General features: G+C 42.5%; 1 long non-coding RNA gene across 1 annotated transcript; it reads right to left on the bottom strand.

Annotated features, from left to right (window-relative positions):
- Positions 1–587: 587 nt before the first annotated feature.
- LOC310847827 lies at positions 588–1439 on the bottom strand. Its single transcript, XR_014566043.1, has 2 exons — positions 1162–1439; positions 588–1027 (listed from the first exon to the last, which is right to left on the bottom strand). It is a non-coding gene; the product is annotated as an uncharacterized lncRNA (long non-coding RNA).
- Positions 1440–9007: the final 7568 nt, after the last annotated feature.

The raw sequence follows: 9007 nt of genomic DNA, 5'->3' as shown, positions 1-9007 counted from the left end.
GCATCGTTGTCAATTCTTGCCCGCAATTTATCATCTTGTTTACACTCTTGTGTCAGATTCATTTAAATATAATCTGTTAGTTCTCCAATAGATTTATAATTTTTCCTCAAACTTACTTATCATCTTAATTCCATCTAATTTAGTGGTGCACAATTATTTATGATCTAGCATCCTTTCTTAACATTCAACCAAATTACAATGTTTTTTTAAATAAGTCTTGAATTTCTTCCAATCTTCTTGAAAGTTCCCTCAGATTCAAAGGTGATCGGGGTGCAAAACTAGTTGTACAGTTCTTTGGAACCAGTCTGTTTATAATACGTTGTATGTTAGGCTTCTTGCTTGTAACGATAGTACAGTATTTGTCTTTTGGTTGTACTCCATTCCTCTCAATGCAGAGCACATTTTTCTGAGATGTTCTGAGCTATCACTGCAAGTAATTGGCCCCTCTGCTTTATAGTGAACACTGGTAGCTGTGTTCCCTTCATCTCTAGTAAATATTAATGTCAGGCTGCTTAATATTAGTTTATGACTATAGTACTCATTCAAAAACAGCCCTGTATTTTGAAATGGAGACTTAAAGACCAATGTATAGTTTTTTCTTTATTTATTCTCTGTAAGGCCACATTGAACTGTATTCCTGTAAAATGATCCATTTGTAAATAAGATTCTTTAAAACAAAACAATTCCTTGTGCTTCTGAAGTGAAAGTGGAGGGTGGTCAGTTCAGTCCTGAGTTCATTGATCAGTCTTCATGGTTTAATGGCCCTGCAGATCTCAGTTTAGCTTCTCTCCAGCACAGTAATAATGGGGGGGGGGGCAATACTACATTAATGGTGAGAAGTACAGTCTAACAGCAAAGTTCATGTTAATAAAGGAGGTTATTTGAGCAGCTGGAATGAAGACTGGAATGAAGAACGACTTCTGCCTCACTAACACAGTGTATGGAGACATTCAAGGAATGTAGGGGCAGTAGTTGTGGTCTGCAATCCACTGCCTAATGCTTGCCAAAGACACTGTTCTACCAGCCACTGCCAAAAAAGAGGAAATGCAATGTCAAAAAGGGAGAGCAGATTTACAGATGCTAATTTCTATGAATAAAAGCAAATTTAGAAATAATTACTGCCAGTGCTATTTTTCTAGAAAAAGAGGTGCTGGAACTCACCATTCAAGCCTCCTTTATTTTCTTATAATGGCAATGGTGCCCACCTGAGAAGTGCCGGGACTGAGTTCCAGTGAGTTCTGGCTGAAAAAAAGCCCTGATTACTGCAATTTAAATAGAAATTCAGTACATCTCACCACAGTGCAGAAGAGTGTGACCATGACATATGTGCCAGTCAGCTGTCCTGGTAATAACCACTGAATGGGCAACCTTGAGAACCCTGCTCTCTCTTCTTTGACAACACTACCCTTCACATGGAGAACTGTCCTTCATCAAGTAAGACACATCAAGTAACTGTCCTTCATCAAGTAAGACACCCTACAACTGAGCCAGAGCAAGGAGCAGTCATGACACTGTATGGACACCATGACCTATGGAAAAGCACCTCATCCCAAAAAACCACTACTTCTCCACAGCCTAGTAGAGCAAATGTCAGAATTGCAGGAGGGCCCAGCGCCAATGCTGCCTTGTTGCCATTGCAACTAATGTGGCTCAGCTGGATGACAGCTATGTTGAGCCGAGTTTTGAATCTGTTCAGCGAACGAAGTGGCTGGCACTGCCCCTAACATTTACATGTCAGAGCATCATTCATGAAGTGATGCTAGCCAGTGTCTCAAATGGGACCAGAGCAATTCTTGTTTCCAGGGCCAGCCCAAGACCACTTGGCACAAGATAGTGCCCTCCTCCCTGGCAGGAAAGAAGTGAGTGCACATCTATGTCAGGAACAAGGGGGTAATAAAGATCTGCATTGGGACCCACTACCCCTGTGGATCCAGCTGCCCAAGGTGGTCGCCTCACCTTGCCTCATGGCTGGGCTGCCCCTGCTGGGTTCAGGCGGCTATGACTCCATCCCTGCTGGGCAGTTGGCCAGCACATACGCACAGAGCAGCCCCAGAATTCCACTTGATTCCTCAGCCACCATCACTAACAAGCAAGTGAGAGAGGGCCACATGTCACTTGGCCAGGACTGAGGCGTTCTCAAAGTAAAAGAAGGATTGAACTCTGATTAATAAGAATACACACAGAGGCTTGAACCAGCGAGACTCTGGGAAGGGTGCATATACTAATCTCTCTCTCCACCCCCTGGCCCAGGTCGTTTTATTCACAAAACACTTTTTTACAGAGTGTTCTAAGAACCAATCAGATTTCTTCTGAGCATTTCAACAAACCCCACATGGGGACAAAGTTAAACTACCAAAACTAATTAAGCATGGGGTAAATAAAACAGAACTACAAAGGAGTGCATTTGGCAACCACGGGAGGTGATAAACAAGCAATATATATGATAATAAGGATGGCCAGGAGGACAGCGATCATTATCACCTTCAGGTAAGATCTGTTTCCTGGCCCTAAGATTAACATCCTAAGATTAACATATCAGAAAAGCTACATCAAAAGAAGCTGCCTACTTTCTTTGATGACTCAGGATGCCTGCCTGCAGTATGTGACTTGTCAAGAAAGAGGAATGGAACAGGGATGCAGAGGTTTGGATTGATCAAGAATCGTATCAAAATAGTTCATACCCAGTCAACGCAATGCTTTCATTGCTGACACAGATGGCTTCCTCTATATTTGTTAAACCGTATTTTTTGTCCTACAGTGCGCACCGGCCCATAGGGCGCACCTAGGTGTTTTTTTGGGGGGGGGAATAAAGGGGGAAAAATTATTTCCTCCCCAGGCACAAGGCTTTGAACTCATGCGTGCTTCTCTGGCTGAGATGAAGCCAGCAGCCACAAGAAGCTCAGCCCTTCTCAGGTATAGGCCAACTTCAAGCCTTTGGGGAACAAGTCTTTGGCTTTTTGCTGTTTCTTATATGTATTTTAAAAAGAATGTTTTAAATACTAGTGTTCTTTTAATGGCACATATCTTTGTTTTGACAACTTACAGTTTTTACTGTATGTTTAAGCATATTTACTCAGAAGTCCCATTGCTCTTATTGAGTTTTATTTATTATTATTTATATATTTTTATACACCATCCTTCATTTGAGGATCACAGGGCAGTTTACAATATAAAAACACAAAAATACATGCCGTGGTAACAAACAAAAACAATCCCCTGTCACACAACGCTTAAAAGGCCATAGTTCGTTTAATTAGCCAAATGCCTTCGCGAAACTAAGAAAAGTTCGACACCTTTGGCCCCAAAGAAGAAGAATTTCACTTTTTGAAATATGGCCGCCGTGTTTCCCGGGCGGGCCCTTCTCTCGGCCCCAACGGGCATCCCAGTTGAAAGCAAGGGGTTGGAGTTCTCTTTCCGAACTTCCCGAGCGTCCTTGCTAGGGGGCAGGAAGTGGTCTTGCTTTCTATCCCAATCCCTGCCGCACTGGTCGGTGCCACGTAACACGTGTATCGTGTGTGAGCCCGCTTCCAAAAGCAAGGGGGATTTTCAGTTCGAAATTCTATCCAGGGATCACCCGATCTGGCACCGCATGGCACGGGCGTCCAGTAGGGCCCCTTTTCCTGAGATTGTGACGATAGGTAGGAGGTTGCCAGGAGGGATAGCCCATGAGGAATTGGGCGGGATCGGCAGAGTGGAAAAGGACCCCAGGTTATTAAATAGGAAATAGGAAAGGAATAGAAAAAGGAACTGAGTGGGTGAAGCTCGTTAAATTGTTAGGAAGTTGCCAAGCAACAAGGAAAAGGAAAAAACCCTAAATAGCCCCCTGTACAAGTTACCCAAATCCAAATCAACCCCTCTCTTTCTCCCTTCTCTACCCCCCCCCAAAAAAAAGAGAGAAAAACAACAACAAAAAAGCAACAACAACGCATGCATATATAAAGGGGTACCCAGTCAACTAAGCATTGTGAGCCCTGCCAGTTTGGTTAACTGGTTGTGTTTGAAGAGGCAAGGAGGCTCTTAAAACCATGTGGGATCTTCCTACTAATTTCACTTAATGAAGCCAAAGGGAGCGGCCCAACTCCTTGCAATAACCAACTAAAGAATGAGAATATATATGTTTACATGTTGTCTGTTATGTGTGTTGTCTGTTAATACATATATGAAAATATGTATGTTTACATGTTGTCTGTTATGTGTGTTGTCTGTTCCTTCTGTCTCTGACAGACTGCCTTTCTTAAGTGCGCATAGTTTAAACTGCAAGCTTGCTTCAAAATTTAAATCTAGGGAAGCCATGCTGGACCTTATCAATCTTAAAAACAGAAAAAACAAAACAAAATGAGAATGAAGGGTGCAAATGTTTGTTATTTGAGAGAAGCTCCGAAGAGTCTTTCTCCGAGTAGCTTAAGTGAGGAGTATGATTTTAAGTTGATGGTAGATAATGTTATGTTGCAACCTTTGAGTTTGTGATTCTACATCCGTGTTCCAGTCTTTTTTCCAATATTTTGAAATATGCTGTGAAGAAACTAATGTTTCTGCTGCAAAAGACTAGTTGAGCCAACTGCTCTCTCAAGCTAAAATGCAGTGTATGTATTTCATGAAGCACATGCCTATGAAAATAGGTGTTCCTTCTAAGAAAATTGTTAATAAAAGGTAGAAGCTTTGATAGACAACAATTGTCTATCTATAGAGTCCAGTCCTGATACCAGTCTCTAAGATCAACCAGGGTTTCCTGGCTTCTTATTGGAAAATACCTCCCCCACTTGTTTCAGTCTCTTTCAGGTTCCCCCCTTCTTACTTCTGTGCCAAGTGAATTTACTCCTGAGTAAGCTTCCTTCAACAAGGGAGGGGGGCACATTCTTTGGTAAAAGTACCCGACATCTCACTTTCCTATGTATCGTTATTTAAAAATCGTAGTTAGGCGTACTATTCCTATGCAAGTTCAGAGACATTATTAACTTTTGTATCCCGTCTAAATCAAATCCAGGACTGGTTTTATTATTTGAGTGGGTATATCAACTGAAATAACCCTATGCTTATAAAATATTCTCTCCCAGATTCTCTTCCTATCTTATCTTAGGAAAACTGTTCTTCCTTTAGAGGGTTCTGTATAAAGCTGGGTACTTTTATTTTCCTCTTCCTTAGTACATGATAGGAGCACTGATTGTGCTCTATTCCCCAGTAGTGCCTGTGTACATAAGTATGTGTGTGTCTCTTTGGTAGTACAAATCTTGCTGTGAAATCTTGCTGTGAACCCTATATTTTGGAGGGTTGGACTAGATGACCCCAGGGTCCCTTTCAACTCTCCCAATTTGTGGCTGTGTGGAAGGACATGTGTCCGCAAGCATTGCAGGGTAATTCTTAAATTCTGGTGTGGTGATGGAGTTGAAATTCAGCCTAGCTTTGCTCTTTAGTTTTAAAAGGTGAGAGGTGAAGTTGTGATGTTTTGAAGCACAACTGGTAATATCAAGCATTTGAGTGATTACAGTGTTTATCATTTTGTCTACTATTTAAAATCAGACTTCAAAGTCAATTCAAAGTTTAAGCACATACAAATACATTTGCGCCTTGACCAATCCTGTATAATATGGGCCTTGACCTATCCAGTAAATAAAGGGCAGGAAAATTTTTGTCTGCAAATGGTAAGGCTGGAATGACTTAGAATGTTAAAAATCCTATGAATTCTGACTCTCTGGCCATTTTTCCATATATAAGGGCGTGGCATTGTTCCGCGAATGGCCAGAGGGATATTAGCCCTTTTCCTGTATATAAAGGAAGCAGTCCTTTTGCTTGGGCTGAAATTGCTAGCTTTGGTTGGTGAATACTTCACCAACCTTCACCAATACTTCAGCCTGGGAGTCATTTTGGACTTACAGCTGTCCATGGAGGCACAGGTCAAATCTGTGTCCAGGGCAGCTGTTTACCAGCTGCATCTGGTACGTAGGCTGAGACCCAATCTGCCTGCGGACTGTCTCGCCAGAGTGGTGCATGCTCTGGTTATCTCCCGCTTGGACTACTGCAATGCACTCTACGTGGGGCTACCTTTGAAGGTGACTCGGAAACTACAACTAATCCAGAATGGGGCAGCTAGACTGGTGACTGGGAGCAGCCGCCGAGACCATATAACACCGGTCTTGAAAGACCTACATTGGCTCCCAGTATGTTTCTGAGCACAATTCAAAGTGTTGGTGCTGACCTTTAAAGCCCTAAACGGCCTCGGTCCAGTAGACCTGAAGGAGCGTCTCCACCCCCATCATTCTGCCCGGACGCTGAGGTCCAGCGCCGAGGGCCTTCTGGCGGTTCCCTCATTGCGAGAAGCAAAGCTACAGGGAACCAGGCAGAGGGCCTTCTCGGTAGTGGCGCCTGCCCTGTGGAACGCCCTTCCAGCAGATGTCAAAGCGATAAACAACTACCTGACATTCAGAAGACATCTTAAGGCAGCCCTGTTCAGGGAAGTTTTTAACGTGTGATATTTTATTGTATTTTTGGTTTTTATGGAAGCCACCCAGAGTGGCTGGGGAGGCCCAGCCAGATGGGCGGGGTATAAATAATAAATTATTATTATTATTATTATTATTATTATTATTATTATTATTCAATTGCTGAGTTTCTCTTTTTTGGTTTAAAATCTAACCCTATTTTTAAAATCTACTCCTTACCCTTCCCTTATTCAAATTCTAATTTAGCCAAAAGATGCAACATTTTCAATAGTATAAAAGGTTTGCTGAGACATGAACTCCGCACATGCACAGAGGCTAGATCAGCGAAAAAGGGAAAAAAAGAGATAGGAAAAGAAAAGAGAGAGAGGAAGGAGGGGGAACTGTGGGGGGGGGAGAGGAGGTTTATGTAAAACTTGGAACCATTGAGAGAAATCACCCTTAATGTGTCCCAAGTTTGAAATCTTAACATGCCAAATTCTTTTCACAGGTAAATATCAAAGCATTCCACCCCTCAATGGGATTTAAATCACAGACTTTGTTTGTGTGCATTTTAACAGGATATGTGAACCCCGATAACAAAGTGTTTGTCCCTTTTTCCTCCCACAGCAACTTTCTTTCTGTTCTGTGAAACAAGTCTGAATCCCTACTATATTAGTGACTTCCATCTCTTTGTGGCTTTGACACTTTTAGAGTTACAAATAATCTGTTTTCACTTATTTAATCCGTTTTTCCATGATGTCTATGAAGTTAATCGAAGCACAACCAAACATTGTTTGTGGAATGGTATTTGTTTACCTTTTGCCTGAGCATTTCTTATTAATTCTGTCATTTTGGCTAGTTCAAGGTACTTGCACAACTTTAAATTGCCATTAAGTCATTTCCCAGTATTTTGCTATTAACATTCTAGCCGTTGTTGTAACATCAAGAAACACTCTTTTATTTTCATTGTTACTTCAGATTTCTTAAAATTGTGTGTCTTAGCATTTATTTATTTTTGGTTCCTCATAGGTCATTGTGTGTGTGTGTGTGTGTTGTTATTATTTTAACCTTGTATTTTCTTACAGTTCTCTTTCCCTACATATGGAGTAATTTTTTATTTAATAATATGGGAGGGAGAAGAAAAACCAAAGTGAAGGAAAGCAAACGAACTTAGCAGATAATAACAGTAATTATATGGAAATGTGATAATAATATTGAAATGAATAAAATGCTTAATCCGCTAAGATTTTTATTATTTGCAGCTTCCCACGGAAACTGAAGGACATTCTTTTGCCTTTCGCCCCTTTCCTTTTTTTTTAACTCTGTCTTTAAGCCCACCCTGCCCCTTACAGGATATCACTTCTACAAAGGTGTTACTACAGATCCAATGAAAAGCTTCGCCACCACAAGACCTGCAACAACAACAGACACCAAAGTTTTCAAAGTGCCCACAGCTATCTCTTTCAAAGGATATAGACTGCCGGGGGAGTGGGGCTGACAAAGGGGGGAGGAGTTGAATTGCAAGGACATTTTCTTACTTTTGAACCTCAAGACTGTGCTCCGGCATTGAGAAGATACATGCGTAAAAATATCACAATTGTCTCAAGATATGCAACTGATACTTAATTTGTTTTGTATTATGTGTTATTACGTAGGAATGTTAAAATGTGTCCGACAGTGTGTTATTTCCACAAATGGGGGGGCTATTTCATGGCTATTTTTGTGTGTAATTGTTTTTATGTTTAATGTCTTATTCCTTACGCCCCAGTGGAGGATCCTCATACATTTTATGCCTTTTAACAGATCAGGCTATTATGTAGTCCAATGTTTAGAATTAGATAAATTCATAACCACATTTAGTTGTTTCACCTGGCACTCTGCCAACTTCCCTACCCATTTTAAAATGTGCTAAAACTCACTTTACCAAGGAGAAGCTTCAGGAAGGTGGATATGCTTTGGTTTAGCAGGAATGATCCCTTATAGAGTTAAATTGACTTATTTGGACAAGTGCCCCTTAAGAATGGTTTTGCTTTAACAGATTGGTTTGAAAAGTTGAGAACCATGGGGCAAGATAAATTCAAATTGGACTCAGTTTGAATTGGGCAAGTGTATCCAGGCTGCAAGTAGCTTTTTGGTCCTTGAAGTGCAAGTGAGCAACTTCCCATGACTGCAAGACCTGAGCCTATAATAATAAAATCCCCAGGCAAGGACATTTCTCTCCTGACGTGCCCAAACCTGTGCCAGCTTTACATGCCCCCCTTCCGCAACAAGCCCCTCGGCTCTCCTGGGGCTCCGGGGGGGGGGGGGATAAAGGCGCCTCAGGAGTCCTGACGGGCCAGGCTGCGCGCAGACCCTCTGTTGCCCGGACTGCCCCCCCCCCCCCGCTCACGCTGCTCTTCTTCTTGACTCGCCACCCGCCTCGAGCCCCCGACTTCCTTACGGCCCAGCCAACCAATGAGGAGCCCGAGGGGCGGTGATGGACAGGCCTGGCGCCCTCTCCCAGGCCCGGCCCGGCCTCCCTTTGCCGCCTGCCCCGCCATCGGGCTACCGTCACGCCACTTGGCCGCTCGGCCCCGAGAGAGCCCTCTGAT

Source organism: Podarcis gaigeae, assembly GCF_964106915.1.
Source record: "Podarcis gaigeae genome assembly, chromosome: 6".
NCBI lineage: Eukaryota > Metazoa > Chordata > Lepidosauria > Squamata > Lacertidae > Podarcis > Podarcis gaigeae.
This window is presented reverse-complemented; position numbering and strand designations above follow the sequence as displayed.